The sequence below is a fragment of the Hemicordylus capensis genome, chromosome 6, assembly GCF_027244095.1.
Source record: "Hemicordylus capensis ecotype Gifberg chromosome 6, rHemCap1.1.pri, whole genome shotgun sequence".
Classification (NCBI taxonomy): domain Eukaryota; kingdom Metazoa; phylum Chordata; class Lepidosauria; order Squamata; family Cordylidae; genus Hemicordylus; species Hemicordylus capensis.
The window spans coordinates 46,731,002-46,749,094 of record NC_069662.1 but is presented as its reverse complement, the minus strand read 5'-3'; the positions used below and the strand labels follow the sequence as shown (position 1 = coordinate 46,749,094).

The following is an 18,093-nucleotide window of genomic DNA, read 5'->3' as shown; positions in this document are numbered from 1 at the left end:
GGAAGAGCAGGATATAAAATGTAAAAAAAAATAATAAAAATATAATTTTTTTTTAAAAAGCCAGGCTCGTTATGGGGTTGGGCAAGTGGGGAGCGGAGGAACCCGCAAGGATTCCTCTCTATGATCAGCCTCTCTATGACCCTGTAGTTGGAGGAGCTTCAGCAGGACTGACTCCACCTCCTGCTCCTTCATGGCCAGTCAAAGGCAGCTACTGATGTAATGAGGTTTTCCAGTCTACTGGGAATGTAAAGCATGCTCGGAAGGCATGGAGGCCTCAGAGGACTATTGGCTTCCTAATTCAACAATGGACAGTGAGTCTGGCTTAATTATGTGTTTTCTGGGTTTGTTGACCCAAACGGAGGTTCTGCTTGTGTGCTGCTAATGGGGTAGGAACTCTCTAATCCTCCAACCCACCCACAAATGGTCGTGTGAACAGGCCTAGTGTCTGAATAGGGTCAGAGTGAGCTGGGAATTGGGTGTATGGTGAAACAATTAATTAATCACTTCACTGCATTCAGCTCTTACCACTTGTTTAGAAACTTGAATCTTCCATGCAGAAAGAATTGCATTATTAGGCACTGAACTTCTAATGGCTACCACATATGTCACCTTAAGTGGTGCAGTGGGGAGATGCTTGACTAACAAGCAGAAGGTTGCTGGTTTGAATCCCTGCTGGTACTATATTGGGCAGCAGTGATATAGGAAGATGCTGAAAGGCATCATCTCATACTGCGCAGGAGGAGGCAATGGTAAACCCCTCCTGTATTCTACCAAAGAAAACCACAGGGCTCTGTAGGCACCAGGAGTCGAAATCGACTTGATGACACACTTTACCTTTACTCAGAAGATTGCAGACTTTTCTACACTACTGCAAGAATTTTATTCTATATTAAAGTTTTCCTCAGAATCCTACCTTCAGCACTTGCATAAGAAACCCATTGCTTTCTCTCGGAGAAAAATATTATTCGAGTTGGCCCTTAATCTAAAACAAGTGTGGAAAAAGTATAATTAAGAGACTTGATGTGTGAGCACTGTAAGATATTCTCCTAGGGGATGGAGCCACTCTAGAAAGAGCAGAGGGTTCCAAGTTCCGTCTCTGGCATCTCCAAGATAGGGCTGAGAGAGATTCCTGCCTGCAACCTTGGAGAAGCTGCTGCCAGTCTGGGTAGACAATACTGAGCTAGATGGACCTACAGGTGAAACTCGAAAAATTAGAATATCGTGCAAAAGTTCATTACTTTCAGTAATGCAAATTAAAAGGTGAAACTGATATATGAGATAGACGCATTACATGCAAAGCGAGATAAGTCAAGCCTTAATTTGTTATAATTGTGATGATCATGGCGTACAGCTCATGAAAACCTCAAATCCACAATCCCAGAAAATTAGAATATTGTGAAAGGTTCAACAGTCTAGGCTCCAGGTGTCCCACTCCAATCAGCTAATCAATCCATAACACCTGCAAAGGGTTCCTGAGCCTTTAAATGGTCTCTCAGTCTGGTTCATTAGGAATCACAATCATGGGAAAGACTGCTGACTTGACAGTTGTGCAGAAAACCATCATTGACACCATAAGGAGGGAAAGCCTCAAAAGGTAATTGCAAAAGAAGTTGGATGTTCCCAAAGTGCTGTATCAAAGCACATTAATAGAAAGTTATGTGGAAGGGAAAAGTGTGGAAGAAAAAGGTGCACAAGCAGCAGGGATGACTGCAGCCTGGAGAGGATTGTCAGGAAAAGGCCATTCAAAAGTGTTGGGGACTTTCACAAGGAGTGGACTGAGGCTGGAGTTAGTGCATCAAGAGCCACCACACACAGACGGATCCTGGACATGGGCTTCAAATGTCGTATTCCTCTTGTCAAGCCGCTCCTGAACAACAAACAACATCAGAAGCGTCTTACCTGGGCTCAAGAAAAAAAGAACTGGTCTGTTGTTCAGTGGTCCAAAGTCCTCTTTTCTGATGAGAGCAACTTTTGCATCTCATTTGGAAACCAAGGACCCAGAGTCTGGAGGAAGAATGGAGAGGCACACAATGCAAGATGCTTGAAGTCCAGTGTGAAGTTTCCACAGTCTGTGTTGATTTGGGGAGCCATGTCATCTGCTGGTGTTGGTCCACTGTGCTTCATTAAGTCCAGGGTCAATGCAGCCATCTATCAGGAGATTTTGGAGCACTTCATGCTTCCTTCCGCAGACGAGCTGTATGGGGATGCTGACTTCATTTTCCAGCAGGACTTGGCACCTGCCCACACTGCCAAAAGTACCAAAACCTGGTTCAATGACCATGGGATTACTGTGCTTGATTGGCCAGCAAACTCGCCTGACCTGAACCCCATAGAGAATCTATGGGGCATTGCCAAGAGAAGGATGAGAGACCAGAGACCAAACAATGCAGAAGAGCTGAAGGCCGCTATTGAAGCATCCTGGTCTTCCATAACACCTCAGCAGTGCCACAGGCTGATAGCATTCATGCCATGCCGCATTGAGGCAGTAATTGCTGCAAAAGGGGCCCAAACCAAGTACTGAATACATATGCATGCTTATACTTTTCAGAGGTCCGATATTGTTCTATTTACAATCCTTGTTTTATTGGTTTCATGTAATATTCTAATTTTCTGGGATTGTGGATTTGGGGTTCTCATGAGCTGTACGCCATGATCATCACAATTATAACAAATTAAGGCTTGACTTATCTCGCTTTGCATGTAATGCGTCTATCTCATATATCAGTTTCACCTTTTAATTTGCATTACTGAAATTAATGAACTTTTGCACGATATTCTAATTTTTCAAGTTTCACCTGTACGGTCTGACTCAGTATATGGCAGCTTCCTATGTTCCCATGTTCTTAAGTGTTTTAAAAAATCTTATATAGATTAAAGATCAACTTTGGTAAAAACACATGCATATGGGTACAGAAACTCAGCTTTCAGCTTGTAATATGCTTTTCAGCTTTTTCAGTATGCTCAGCTTTTCAGTTTGTGATATGAAATGTGTAAAATTTCATTTTTAACATAGGAATCTGTCTGATACTGAGACAGACCATTGACCCATCCAGCTCAGTATTGTCTTCTACACTGACTGGCAGTAACTCTCCCAGGATTTAGACAGGATCTTTTCCAACCCTCCCTGGAGATGCCAGCAATGGAGCCCGAGACCTTCATGCAGTCCATGTGCTCAGCCCCTGAACTATGGCAGTTTGGTGCCTTTATAGGCAGTTTGGTACCTGTAGGCAGTATGGTGCCTACAGGGAACCTCTCTGGAGCAGGGGCAAGGGACTAGCTAGGGTTTCTAGTAGTGGTCAGGCCAGGGATGGGGCCTCAGGGCTCAGCACAGCTCTTTTCTCCACCCCATGGCTAACCAAAGAAGAATAAGCAAACACTGTATATGCAAATGTGCATATTTGCACGGATCACAGAACTATGGTTACCGCAGCACAGAATTCAAAAATTTAAAACCACAGCTGTGATGGCTCTGTATGTCTCAAATTTTATATTTGTCTTGGCCATGACTCAAATAACTGAGCCCTAGAATCTGAGCTTCAGTGATGCCTCTTTTGATAATGTAAGTACCATGCAACACCTCTGCATTGATGCTTCCCTTTGGCTCTTCTTGCTTCCACCTTCTTTTCCCCTCTTGGGTTGTACACATATCCTACTGCCATGTGGCTTGAAGGTGGCAGAACCCAGACTTCCCAGACTTCTACATAATTCAGTGTTGTCAGGTCATGGCATCCCAAAGGATACTACCCTGGAAGCTATAACAGGAAGCCAACTTTCCTGCCTTCAGTGGAAATTGGGGAGATGAGACATCCGGGAAACAGCTGGAGCATCAGAGGAACATCCTTTCTGAGATTTAAGGCTGAGCAAGGGCTTTCTCCATTGGTGAACAGAAACCGCTTTCCTATCTCTTCTTAGCACTAAGATATCTATATTGCATTGTGCTTGTGGCAGGGAACGCTTTTGATATTAACTGCTCAAACTGGTGTAGTGTTATAGAATGCCCATGAACATTACAGTTGCTTAAAAAAAAAAAGCAGTTGGCACTGCAGCAGCAGCAACATGTTCACAGTCCAAATTCTGTGACAGAAGGGACAGTTGTTAGTTCGGCTGGGGTTAACACATGCCTTATAGAAGGAATAGCTTTGTAGGGCAGCCTAAGGACTGGAGAACTGAAAAGCAGAAGGTTCCAAGTTCTCTCCCTGGCAGCATCTCCAAGATAGGGCTGAGAGAGATTCCTGCCTGCAACCTTGGAGAAGCTACTGCCAGTCTGAGTAGACAATATTGAGCTAGATGGACCTATGGTCTGACTCAGTATATGGCTGCTTCCTATATTCCTAAGGTACCTAATTGCCAGTGCATGCTTCTTCTTTTCCAAAGTTATTGCTCCTGTTTTCACTATTGTTTATCCTGGATATAGATACCCAGAGTGTACAGCAATACTACATAGATTATCGGACAAAGGTCCAGCAACACCAGTGGCTAGGGCTATAACTGTGTGGGGTATGCATGTATGTGTGAGGGTCCACCCAGTATTTCTTACTGAACAAATTTGTACCTCTAAGTTCTAGGATGGACTCCTTTCCACTGTAACACCTTCTGTTGTAAATGCAAAGAGGTAAGGTAACTAGATGTGAAGGAGGAAGGGGCACCTCAAGCGCTAACACCTTTGCAGAAGAAGGATTTCAGCAAGTGCTGCTTTTCTCAACGGTGTAGGACAAGCTGCATCTGCCAAAAGTTTCCTGTTCTGCACAAATATGTAGGGTAGAGAAGCCCTGTCTTCCTTTGCACTTGGTCATTCTAGTCTGGAACCCAGGGTTGCCCCCCTTTGAACAACCTTGGACAACTATGTACATTTCTGGTACTGATGCAGCAGGAGGGATTGCCCCTGCTGTACCTCCTGCAGGTCCTGTCAGTCACCTTCGTCTCCCATCTGCTATCAACATCTTGCTTGCTGCAGCAGATGGATGACAGTAAGCAACTGGACTGGAGAAAGGAATAGGGCAGGAAAATCCTACTCTATCAGTACAGTACCGTTAAAGGTGCAAGTTTTGATTGCTTGTTTGGAACGCAAGGTGTATAAAAGCCACCTGCATTCACAACTATGGGGAAAGAGGTACATCTGCAACAGTTAAGGCTTTCACGAACACCATGAATGGTGGTTGGAGCATTACACAAGGCCGTCTAGTACTTTTTCGTTCTCTGTCATTGTCACACTAGAATTGCATTACTGGGTTGCTGTACACACACACACACACACACACACACACACACACACACACACACACACCACTTAGTTTTTCACTATTTGATGACCAACAGCTGAGGACATGTTGACACAAGCAGCAGCATGGGCTAGCCTGTACCACTTCCAGATGCAGGTGGGAAAGGTTCTATCCCAGACTGCTCCTTGCTGTTTTGTTTTGTTTTGAAGGTACAGGGACATTCAAACATGATCCCCCCCATCTTTCATCTGAAGTAGAATAGTCCATTTTGTCACCTCCTTCTTTTGCATGTGTAGTTCAGGCCTGTGTGAATCAGCTTCCCTGAAAAGTATTGCACTTCAGACGACTTGAGATCTGCAAGCTCCCTCTGTGGTGTTCATAGCCATGAAGACCCAGTCACACATGCAAGCCATCCCTTGTTGCCGCAGTCACTAATAAGTATGCATTGGAGAACAAACCCACAATCTTCATAACTTTGGGTGGAGAGCCTAAGTGAGCTTGGAGAATATTGGTTGGATGATTGCCTCTGGAGAGACCAGAAAGCAGTTCACACAATTGTCATTAGAGCAGGAGAAGTCTCCTACCCTAATTTGGGAACTGGCCGCATTCCCAATTTTTGATCATGTGTTAAATAAAAAAACAAGGTTGGAGGCGGGAAGATCATCGGTCAAGCCCCAGCTGGGTAGAAGGAGCCCTAGGACCCAGATTCCGTCCTCAGCTGGGACGGATGATCAAACTCCCCGCTTATATCTACGTATGACTGAAAATTGGGGGTGTGCCCAGCTCCCAGATTAGGGTAGGAGGCTTCTCCTATTCTAATGTTTATTGTTTGAACTGCCCAAAGTAGTGCAGATGAATAATGGCGTCCTCTGCTTTAAAGGTAGAATGAGCAGTTCCTGGGAATGAGTGTGGGCCAGGACATGTGTTGTGATGGGTGGATGACTCCCCCACTGACACTGATACGAAGCAGGCTGGGGGCGAGGAACACAGGGAAGTATTTATTTACAAAGCACTTATTTACTCTTCATAAAAGGAACCTGGTTCAATCCCTGGCATCCAAATAGGACTAGAAAAGACCCCAGTCTGAAACATGAAGAGCTGCTGCTAGTCAGTGTGGACAATACTGAGCTAGATGGACCAATTATCTGATTCGGTATAAGCTAGCTTCCTAGGTTCCTATTATTATTATTATTATTTTATTATTAATTTTATTAAGAATTTTTATATACTATTTTTCAACAAAAGGTTCACAAAGTAGTTGACACAGCAAAAGCGGTAAAGAAATGAGAGTAAAAGCGGCAAAGAAATAAAGCCCCTGTGCTAAAGGGGATGATAACTGAAAAATAAATGCAAAGAAAGACACCAGCAACAGCGATCTGGAGAGACACTATGTTGGGATGAATTGGGACAGATGTTCTCCCCCTGCTAAATATGAGAGAGTTGCCATTTTGAAAATCATAACGTTCTTTTAAAAAGGAGAGGAAAAAATAGACAAGTGAGGAGGGGAGGATAGGTCTATAGATGGCTACTTGCTGTGACAGCTGGAAACACAAACTTTATGTTCAGAGGTAGTAGAACTGCTTACTAGATGCTGAGAGTCTAATACCAAGGGACATAAGCCAACTATGTCCTGCAGTGAACTTCCTGGGACATCTAATTGACCACACAAGACAGAGGGCTGACCTAGAATGGCAGATCCTAGCACTACCCGGATGGGTACAATTTCCTTAGTCTGAACTGCTGACTTTTTATGCTTGTCTTTTACCTCGCAGACACCACTGGGTGAGCAGGTTAATGGGTAGCCCAGAGAGCAAACATCTTTGTCTCTTGTCACCTCAGTACCAGGAACAGAATCTTCTGAAATTGTTATTGTTGGCTCTGCCCTTTTCAGAGCGACAAAGGCGAATCTGTGCCCTTGGCAGTGACTGTGAGGGAGAGATAGAGATAGGAAAGGGAGAGGAGCAAAGGTGGTTTAAAACCACACGTTGGCAAGTGAAATATTTTTCTAGGAACAAAAAATACCAATGTTTTGGGAACAGGGTTTTCTCCTCTGCCCACTGAGCAAAGTCTGATTTAAAGGGAAGGTACTTTGAGAAGCCCTTGAGAGGTCCTCTTTGACAATAAGCAAAGCTAATAAATTAAGATTAAAATTTGCTCCTCAGTGGTGGCTGGTGGTGATGGTGGACTGACTTTGAAAACTGTCAAGACTGTGGCAACACCGAACCATCCCTCTGCCCCTGAATGTTGGTTGCAAAGCTAAAGTGCTCCATTTATTTTGCTTGGTGGTTGCTGGGTTTGGGTAATGGAGACAATTACAGCACACTGTCCCCCTCTAGTGGTAGTACTTAACTAAATATCCTAAGGCCCTAACATGGTTACTTCCACTTAGTGCAGTAAGTATTCATCTTTTCCTTTTTTTAATTCCATGTTGTCAGCTTAGTTCCATGCATTTTCACTGTCTGCCACCTCCTACCATTTCCCCCCCTCCCTGCTCTGTTTTCATTTCCCTTTGCCCCCTTTCCTTCAGCCTGGCATGGGGGCTTTTTGATGAAACAGCTGCTGGCTTGTTCTGGATTGACTTTCTCTCTCCCTTTCTCTTCTCCGCCCCCACTTTTATAGTCAACGGCTGAGGCCTTTCTGTTATTTCTCAGTGAACTTTAGCCAAATCTGCCCAGGCCAAAATATGATGAGAGATTTAAACTTTCAAGAGACAATAATACAACTGTCCAGAGGAAAGCAGCTGATATGGCTGGGAACATGCCCTCTACTGGCCCTCACCCCCCACCCTGTGTGCAAGCCTGGCATATTCCAAAAATGGCTTTATTGTCATTTCATGGAATAAAATCAGCTCCCAGTTTCATAAAACTGTGGTCTCGGCCCTCATTTTCAATCACATTGTGGAGTTAAACATCATTGTTTAATAGCAGCCAGCCACCTTAAGTGGTGCAGTGGGGAAAATGCTTGACTAACAAGCAGAAGGTTGCCGGTTTGAATCCCCGCTGGTGCTATATCGGGCAGCAGTGATATAGGAAGATGCTGAAGCATCATCTCATACTGCGCAGGAGGAGGCATTGGTAAACCCCTCCTGTATGCTACCAAAGAAAACCACAGGGCTCTGTGGGCACCAAGAGTCGAAATCGACTCGATGGCACACTTTAACTTTACCTTTACTTTTAGTAAGGGCTTAGCCTCCAAGCCTGTTTTCAGGATTCAGAACTGGAACAAAAGCAGCAATAGTAAAGGTGAGAGCGGTTCTAAACGTGTGCAGAGTGCATTCTTATCACTCCCCAATATCAGCTAGCTTTCAGGGAAACAAGCAAGTCAGAAGTTATGACTGTCAGGCTGGCTTGAGCAGTGGCATACATTTCATGTTAGAGATGGATACATACATGATAAAGACGTTGGTATAGCATATAGCAGCTTCAGGGGCGTAGCAAGGTTGGAGGGGGCCCAGAGACAAGATTTTAAAATGGGCCCCTCGCTGATATACACACACAAACACACTTCACAATATATAGTGCACTCACACTCACATCCCCATTATGAATATGGTGAATATCCAGTTCACATTGAATCTAGTTTTTTTACTCTCTGCTCCTGCAGATCTCCAAGGGACTCAACATAATTCATAGGGGGTGCAACATGGGCAGGTGGTGAGTCATGTGATGTGCCTCTGGGGGGCCCCTCGAAGCAGTGGGGCCCCAAGACGACTGCCTCCCCTTGCCTAATGGTAGTTACGCCCCTGAGCAGCTTGTCTGTTATGGTGGTCTCAGGGAATGAGAGAGATTAAAATAGATAAGGTAGATGGCTGTAACCTTTTGGATTTAGATTCTGTGAAATTTAAGATTTAGATTCTGTAAGAGACAACTATGCAGGGACAGGGCAGAGGGATATAAAATTGAGACTGGGGTGCTGAGATAATAGGATGAAAATGTTCTGCTTTATTGCCCATAATGCAAAAACTCTGATGGAATTGAGGGCAATAGATTTGATAACACAGATTGTAATATTTATGGAGAGCATGCATGTTTACACTGAAGTAAGTGCTGGGAAACTCAAAAGGGCTCAATGTACCTGGATATCTGAAGGACTGCCTGCTCCCAAGGCTTTCTGCCCGCTCAACAAGGTTGTCAGAGGGGTCGTTGCTTCTTGTGCTGACATTGAGAGAGGCTAAATTGTTGTGCACACGGGACAGGACCTTGGCTGTGGTTGCTCCCAGACTCTGGAGTACTTTCCCAGTGAATCTCCACTCTTTAACAGCTGTGACTGTTTAGTTGTCCTTTAAAAGGACAACTAAAAACCTTTCTGTTTGTCCAGGCTTTTCCCCTTAGAGGATGCCAGGTTTCTTGGCTTTCTTGTTTTTGTTTGTCTTTTTTATGGAGGTTGTTGTTTTGGTATTTTATGGTTTTTACTGTTCAAGTGATTTTAAAGTTTTAAATGTGATTTTAATGAAATTATATTTATTTTATATCATATTTTTATATCACCTGATATATATATCTCTAGGCGGTGTACAAAATTTAAAATATTTAAAAGTCACAAATCAAAATACATGACAATAAAAGCAATAGAATAAAATTATTAAAATAAGTTTTTAAAAATTATTAAAATTCATTCTAATGAAAAGCCTGAGAGAACAGGAGGGTCTTGAGGTTCTTCCTGAAACCAAACAGAGTAGGAGATGCTCTTATTTCAGGTGGAAGCTTATTCCAAAGCCCTGGGGCAGCCACAGAGAGAGAGCCTGGTCCTGGGTTGCCACCAAATGGGCCGGTGGCAACCGTAACCAGACCTCTCCAGAAGATCGTAACAGGCGGCAGGGATTATGGCAAAAGAGGCGCTCTCACAAATAGCCTGGACCCAAGCCATTAAGGGATTTATAGGTAATAACCAGCACTTTCTATTTCACCCAGAAACATATTGGCAGCCAGTGCAGTTCTTTTAGAACTGGTGTTATGTGGTCCCTTTGTGTTGTCCCAGAGACCAATCTGGCTGCTGCATTCTGTACCAATTGTAGTTTCCAGACTAGATATAAAGGCAGCCCCACATAGAGTGCATCACAGTAGTCAAGCCTGGAGGTTACCAGCATATACACCACTGTTTTAAGCTAATTAACCTCTAGAAATGGATGTAGCTGATGTATCAACTGAAGCTGATAAAAAGTGCTCCTGGCCACCACCTCCACCTGAGAAACCAGGGAGAGCTTTGAGTCCAGGAGCACTCCCAAGCTACATACCTGATCTTTCAGGGGGAGTGTAACCCCATCCAGAACAGGCAGATCTAAACCATCTCTCAGGTCCTGTCCCCCCACAGTCAGTACCTTTGTCTTATTTGGATTCAACTTCAGTTGGTTATCCCTCATCCAGCCCATTACTGCCTCCAGGCAGGCTTTTAGGGAAGATATGCCATTTCCTGATGTGGTTGGCATTGAAAAGTAAATCTGGATGTCATCAGCATATTGGTAACACCCAGCACCAATTTCCTGTTGATCTCTCCCAGTGGTTTCATGTAGATGTTAAAAAGCATTGGAGACAGTATGGAGCCTTGTGGGACTCCACACTTCAGTTCTCACTTAGTGGAACAACAGTCTGCAAGTGACACCACCTGGAGTCTGCCAGAGAGGTAGGAGCGGAACCACTGTAAGACAGTGCCACCCAATCCCACCTCCCCCAGACAGTCTAGAAGGATACCATAGTTGATGGTATCGAAAGCTACAGAGAGAACCAAAAGAACCAGCAGAGTCACACTCCCTCTGTCAATAGCCAGTTGGAGATCATTCATCAGGCTGACCAAGGCTGTCTTGACCCAATAGCCTACACAAAAGCCAGTTTGAAATGGGTCTAGATAATCTGCATCATCCAAAACTGCCTGGAGCTGAGAGGCCACCACCCGCTCAACCACCTTGCCCAACCATGGAAGGTTAGAAACAGGCCTGTAATTAGCTAACTCTGAGGGATCCAGCGTAGCTTTCTTCAAGAGTGGTCTAATACTAGCCTCCTTAAGACAAGGAGGCATCTTGCCCTCCCTCAGCGAAGCATTAATAATATTAACCAAACTTCTCTGATAATATGATTATCCAGTGCTGACTAATATTGCATTTTACCTTTTGTAAACCACCTTGAGATGCATTATGAAAGGCGTATAAAAATTGAACAATTTTTTTAAAAGACAGAACTACAGATTCTCCCTCCAACGTGTGTTTAACTGGGTTTGATTCTGCTGCTGCTGCTGTTTGTGTGTGTGTGTGCTGTATATTGCTGCTTGTTTGTTACTTTTGTGATCATCCATTTCTGGTTCAGCCAAAGAGTGGCATATAAATACTTTTCAACTTTTGTTGAAAAGCGGTATATAAATATTCTTTGTATTTGTATAAATACTTTATCAAAACCTGACTGTACTTCTCCTTTGCAAAATGGGTCTGAGAGGGTAACATTTCCAGTGCATACGAGGAAGAGAGTAGTACGTACATAATCTTTCCCTCCCCTATTACTTTCCCCTTTCAACTCCCCCACATCTCATGCGTTGCTTTTCCCCTAGCCCGAGGCCCTAGACTCATGTTTATAAGGAAAATTAGAACCAGTCCTGGGGGGAAAGCATCATGTGGATGCAGGGAGAAGTTACGACAGTGCTTTTAAAATACATGGTAGAGACAGAACCTATAGTTCTGCCTTTACTCTCTAAGTGCCATCTTAGTATTTATGTAGCTCTTTTCCTAAGTACTGAAAGCACTTTAAAAAGGTAAAAAATCCTTCCTGCAAAGTAGTCTAGTATTACCACCTTGTTGCAAAGGGGTGTGTGTGTGTGTGTGTGTGTGTGTGTAAGCAGATGTGCAGTGTGAAATGAGGCTAATAACTTGCCTAAATGGCCACCCAGCAAGCTTGTGACTGAAATAAAATGGGGGGTATCCCAGCACTATACAACATAAGCCCTGCCTTAGTAGCATGAATGAAAGGAACTATGTTTCCCACTCAGCAGCATTCAATTGACCTAGAGAATGCATTGCCACAGGATGGTGAGATGGCTGCTACCATACAAAGCCTATTTGGAAAGGTTTAGAGAACTAGATGAAAGGTAGGCCTGCTGGGGGCTGTTGCCCATAAGAGCCAGATGCACAGCCTACTTGCAGGACTTGCAAACCAAGTGGCAATTGCTAAGGGAGTGATATTTTGAGGGGATGTGAATGAAGCAGCAAGTGCAGTGCAAGAGATGAGCTCCAGCCTCCAGGATCTTTTGCAAAGGTACAACAGAAGCTTGAGCAGGACCCTAGAATTCTCCATGGTTGCCCACAATCCAGAGTGCCTTCTGCAACAGGGAAGTGAGATCCTAGGGTGCACCTCTTGGAACGTGGAGGGCAGGGCAGTTGCTTGGGACAGCCAAACATCTGGAGCTGACTGACAATAGCCACAGCATGTCTCTGATATTTAACTTTTCAACATTAGACATTCTGCACCTTGTGTAGAGGAGGGAATTTCAGCAAGCTTAGCAGGAGGATCAAGCAGCAGGGGTCTGAAAAGTTTCTTCTGCCAGATTTTCCCTTCTCCATATTACTACTACTACTACAAACATAAGAACAGCCCAAGGCCTCTGTGAAAAAGTACTTCTTTTTGTTGGTCCTAAATTTCCCGCCCTTCAGTTTCATGGGATGACTCCTGGTTCTAGTGTTGCAAGAGAGGGGAAAAATTTCTCTCCGTCCACTCTCTCTATTTGATGCATAAATTTATACATTTCTATCATGTCTACTACTGCTATTATTATTTAGTCCATTTATATCCTGCTCTTTCTCCAAGGAGTCCACTGTGGTGTACATGGTTATGTTGTATTCTCACAACAACCCTGTGAGGTAGGTTAAGTTAAGAGAGAAGTGACTGGCTTAGGTATTTGAACTCAGCTTCCCCGGTCCTAGTCGAACACTCTAACCACTACACCACACTGCTAAAAGTACAGACCACATTTGGACTAGTGGATCAAAGGGATTAATAAGCAGGATGTGAATAGCACCATCATAACCTCCTTGTAAACCTTTCTGTGGCATTTATTGGAAGACGGAGTGCCAACTTTCTGAACTGTTGGTCTGACCTAGAAAGAACATTTGAAAAATGTGAAGTTGGGAACTTCAAGCAGACTCATCTTTGTTGATGAAGAAGTATGCGAGCGTTTGAGTAACATAGCGCACTCATTCATAGTGTTGCCACCTTCTTTGCTAGCCAGGCTCCTGTGTCCTTAACAGAATCATGACAAGTGCAACAAAAATCAGCTGAAGAAACTTTCCCCATCAGTACATCTGGATGCTAGGAGAAGCCTCATCTGATGAATTTCTGTTCTTCCTGCAACTGATGGGGAGAAGAACCTTGTCAGGGAAATTGTTCAGGTAAAATAGAAACACAGTTTACTCTGTTATGATAGCTAAAGGGGACTGCTTCTTTTCAGAGTAGGTGCTGGTCCTGGGCTAGATGTACTTGTTCAGTTCAGTTTATTTACGGCCACTGACCAGAGAAATATATACCTACAGCTCAAACAGTAACAATAGCTAATCCAGCTATTTGTAGACCTTATGGGAGTCCAGCTATACAGATACACTCTTACTTTGAATTCTAATGGCAACAAGACAAAACTTAGTGACTGCATAAGTAATTTTGTCATCGTTCTAAGATAAAAGATAAGTAACATAGAATTCATCCGGGCGGCCAGGGTCATTTCCTAGGAGGGGCACTATTAGTTCATAGCAAGTGTCCCTCTAGAAACTACACAGTATAGTAGCACATGCAGCAGTGTCTCAATAGCACCTGACTTGCAAGGACAAAACTGCTCTGTGTAAGGAACTTTTTAATCCTGAAGATGTACTTGTGGTTTGCCTTGGTAGAAGGCAGCCTTGTGTAGGGAAAATGTCATACGGTTTTTTTTTAAGTGCCTCCTCCCTTCAACTTATATGTGGTGATTCCATATCTGGACTGTTTGGAAGACTCCACATGTTAAACTTTTGGCCTGAAAAGACAGAAACAAAAACAACCCGTATTCTTTTCAAGCTCATACCTATACCCTGCCTGGGTAAACTGATAATGTCAGTGACATTGAGACAGGAAATGGATATTTCTGGTCCCACATCCAAACAAGCTACTTAAGACAGGGTTTCTCAAACTTTGGTTCCCTGGACTACAACTCCCTTCACCCCCAGCTACAATGTGGCTAGGGATGATGAGAGTTGTAGTCCAACAACATCTGGGGATCCAAGTTTGAGAAACCATGCCTTGAGGGCAACACACATGTGACTGCTGCCACGGGAGGAATAATGACAAATTGGGAACCAGACTTATGACCTTGCAGGGAGTAGGAAATTAAGGCCAGCCTTTTCTTCCAAATCTGTGTCTGTGATCAGATTTTGTTTTCCAGTGGCCAGTTCCTCCCCACTTCTCCTTTTCATAGTGCTTCTTACATTTCATTGACCTTATTAAAAAAAAAAAGTTCTGTTTGCATCTGGCTTCATTCAAGATGGTTTTATTTGCTCCTATTTAAATTCAACACTTTGAGAGAGAGAGAGAGAGTGATTTAAACTTTTGTGGAATCGGCCAGGACCACTTCCCCTGCCCCAAGCCATTTACATAATAGGCACCAGAAACACAAACACTTCAGAAGATACTATGGTACAGTTTGGTCAGGCAAAGGGGAAAGGAGGGGAGGCACTTGCAATTTGCAAACTCAATTCACAGAGCATGTGACTGCAAAGAAAAAAACACCCTCATTCTGCAACAGGGACAAGCCCAACTAACTCATGGCTGAGACGGCCATAATACAGCTAAGGTTAGCTTATACTTGCCAACGAAAATATTGGAGCGCATATACACAAACTTAAGCTGCTTTGAAATGATTACAACTGTGGCCTCCCCCTAAGAATCCAAGGATTGTAGACCAGTCCTTACATCTGCACAGGCAACAGAATGAGGTGGTAACCTCTTGAAGTGGTAGCATGAACTTTACCACTTCATGCTGAAAGTTGGATCACCCTTTGGAGTAGCCCTGTAAAGTAAAAAAAAAAAAAACGAGCACAGCAGGGAGCAGATTGGGCTAGAACCTTTTTCCTTGATGTGGTAGTGTTTGTTTTTCACTTGCACGGTGGCTTTCTTCTTCTTTTCTCTGGCGCTTTCCAGATTACACGCTGCAACATACGCGCAGCGTTGACCACTAAGTGCCCGTCCATATTGCCCGTTTCTCCTCACCGGTGTTGCTGCATTGTCAGAAGGGTGCCTTTTCACATTTCCCATGCCTGGATTTGAATTATAATGATTCAGTGTTGCCCTACAACATTGTAAATTTGTTGCAGGAAAGTAGCTGTATTTTTCCTTAGCAGGAAGGCTTGATAGGGACTTTCTATGTTGCAGCATGTGGCAGTATGGACAGTTTTTTTATATTTCTTTTAAAAATGACTTATTCTTCCTGCCTCTTCAAATGATGGGTGGGGGGAGGCGGCGGGCACAGCTTATGGCAGGGAGGATGATATTCTCCCTCTTCCCTTCCACCACCACTGGAGTTTGCAGGCACTGCTTATGGCAGGGAGGGTGAATAGTCTCCCTCCCACCTCCCGATTTTTTGCTCTTACTGCTCCTCTCCTAACCCTCTCCAACCCCTTCCTTAAATATATTTTTAAAATTTGTATACATAGGTTTTTGCACAAAGGAGCAAGCCCATTCAACGATGCTTTCAGCTGCTGATCCCGAAAGCATCTGCTGTTATTTAGTAGAGGAATGGGATTTGTAGAAAAGGGATTGTATCCCTCTTTTAGGACTTTTAAATGAGCATAATTTCCAAATGGCAGCAATCCCCTACTTTAATCTTTTCCGGTGACCTGCCCCTTAATAACAGTGCAGTTTCTCCTCTGTGCTCCGCTCCCTCCTGCCACCTCGGAGTCTTCAAATTGCTCGCCCTCACTGGAGGAGCATTCGCCTACCCTTTGCCTCCTCCCTCCTTCTCCACCATTGGATTAATTAAAAAAACTAAAAAAAAACTTTGCTTGTCTTGAGCTAGCCTGCAATGACAAAAGCCATTGTTTTAGAATGGTGCTCCCCCCTGCTGGCAGACTTGCGCAAGTGCACTGAGAATTTTTTTTCAAAGTTTCATCACATCAGTGATCCCCCTCTACCTCTGCAACCCCATTGGCCTGAAATTGAGGAAGAGGAGGGGCCAGTGGATGCGTTCCAGAGGTGGAATATGGAAGCTCCCTGCCTGGAAAAACCGCTGCAGTGATAGGCAATATGGGCAGGCAAAACCTTGTCACGTTGCATATAATACTGTCTGAGAATTGCTGCGCTCGCGGTTTCAAACTGCTTCCTCATTCTGTAACACGTCTGCAAGTTCACATCCCATGGAGTTGTTCAGGGTTGTAAAAGGGTTAATGTGCGCCCCTTTCCCCTTGAATTGGTATTTGGAACCAAATTTGTGGACAAAATCTCTTGTATTCGGGCCAACTTAGATTCAAATTTCACAATTGTTACAGAGTCTGATGCCGAGGTGTCCAGCAGCTCCTCTTATGTGATGATCCTGGATCAATTTCAGTTTGTGATTTCTGAGGATGTGGACAAGTTGCTTGGAATGGTGCAGCCTACCACCTGGCCTCTTGATCCTTGCCTGATATGGCTTATATTATCTGGCAGGGAAGCTGTTGTAGAGGACCTGGTAGAGATTATAAACGTTTCTCTGAGGGAGGGCAGGATGCCTCCTTGTCTGAAGGAGGCAATCATTAGACCTCTTCTGAAGAAGCCTGCCTTGGATCCCTCAGAGTTAAGCAACTACAAGCCTGTCTCCAAACTTCCATGGCTGGGCAAGGTGATTGAGAAGTTAGTGGCCTCCCAGCTCCAGGCGGTCTTGGAGGAAACTGATTATCTAGACTGGGGCGGAGCCACCATTGAGCAAATGGGTTCAAACAACCTGGGCCGCCTCCCCACCAGGGGCCATGCCTTGCAGGCCCAGACACGCCCCCCGCATCTGATGTCAGACGCGGGGGGTGTTTTGTTCCCAAATGGGGCCACTCCTGACCTTGCTGCCAACACAGCGGGGCCGATCTCTCTCCTAAACGGGGCCACCGGCCCCCTGTGTCTGATGTCAGATACGGGGGGCGGGGCCAAGGAGCTGTGGTGGCGACGAAACATGGGCCACTGTCAGCCTCCCTTTGCATCTGATCTAGTCCCATTTCAAACTGGCTTTCGGGTGGGCTATGGGGTGGAGACTGCCTTGGTCGGCCTGATGCATGATCTCCAATTGGGAATTGACAGAGGGAGTGTGACTCTGTTGGTCCTTTTGGATCTCTTGGTGGCTTTCGATACTATTGACCATAGTATCCTTCTGGAATGTCTGAGGGAATTGGGGGTGGGAAGCACTGCTTTACACTGGCTCTGCTCCTACCTCGCGGGCAGATTCCAGGTGGTGTTCCTTGGAGACTGTTGTTCTTCCAAATCTGAACTTTCCTATGGTGTCCCTCAGGGCTCCATATTGTCTCAGATGTTGTTTAACATCTACATGAAGCCCCTGGGAGAGATCATCAAGAGATTTGGTGCAGGGTGTTATCAGTATGCTGATGACACCCAAATCAACTTCTTCATGTCAACCTCATCGGGAGAAGGCATGACCTCCCTAAATGTCTGTCTGGAAGCAGTGATGGGATGGATGAGAGATAACAAACTGAGGCTGAATCCAGCTAAGATGGAGGTACTTATTGTGTGGGGTTGGAACTTGGAAGAAGATATGTTTGTTTACTCTTATTGCAGCCATAGGCCAAACAGAGGGAAGATGATATTGATCTGCCTGTCCTGGATGGGGTCATGCTCCCCTGGAAGGAACAGGTACACAGTCTGGGGGTGCTTCTGGATCTGAACCTCTCCCTGGTGTCCTA

The 18,093-nt window shown here is 44.5% G+C and overlaps 1 protein-coding gene across 1 annotated transcript in view; it reads left to right on the top strand.

Moving 5' to 3' along the window:
- Positions 1-18,093, top strand: part of IGFBP4 (insulin like growth factor binding protein 4) — a 67,822-nt gene that overhangs the window by 12,115 nt on the left and 37,614 nt on the right. The gene's annotated exons all lie outside the window — the stretch shown is intronic.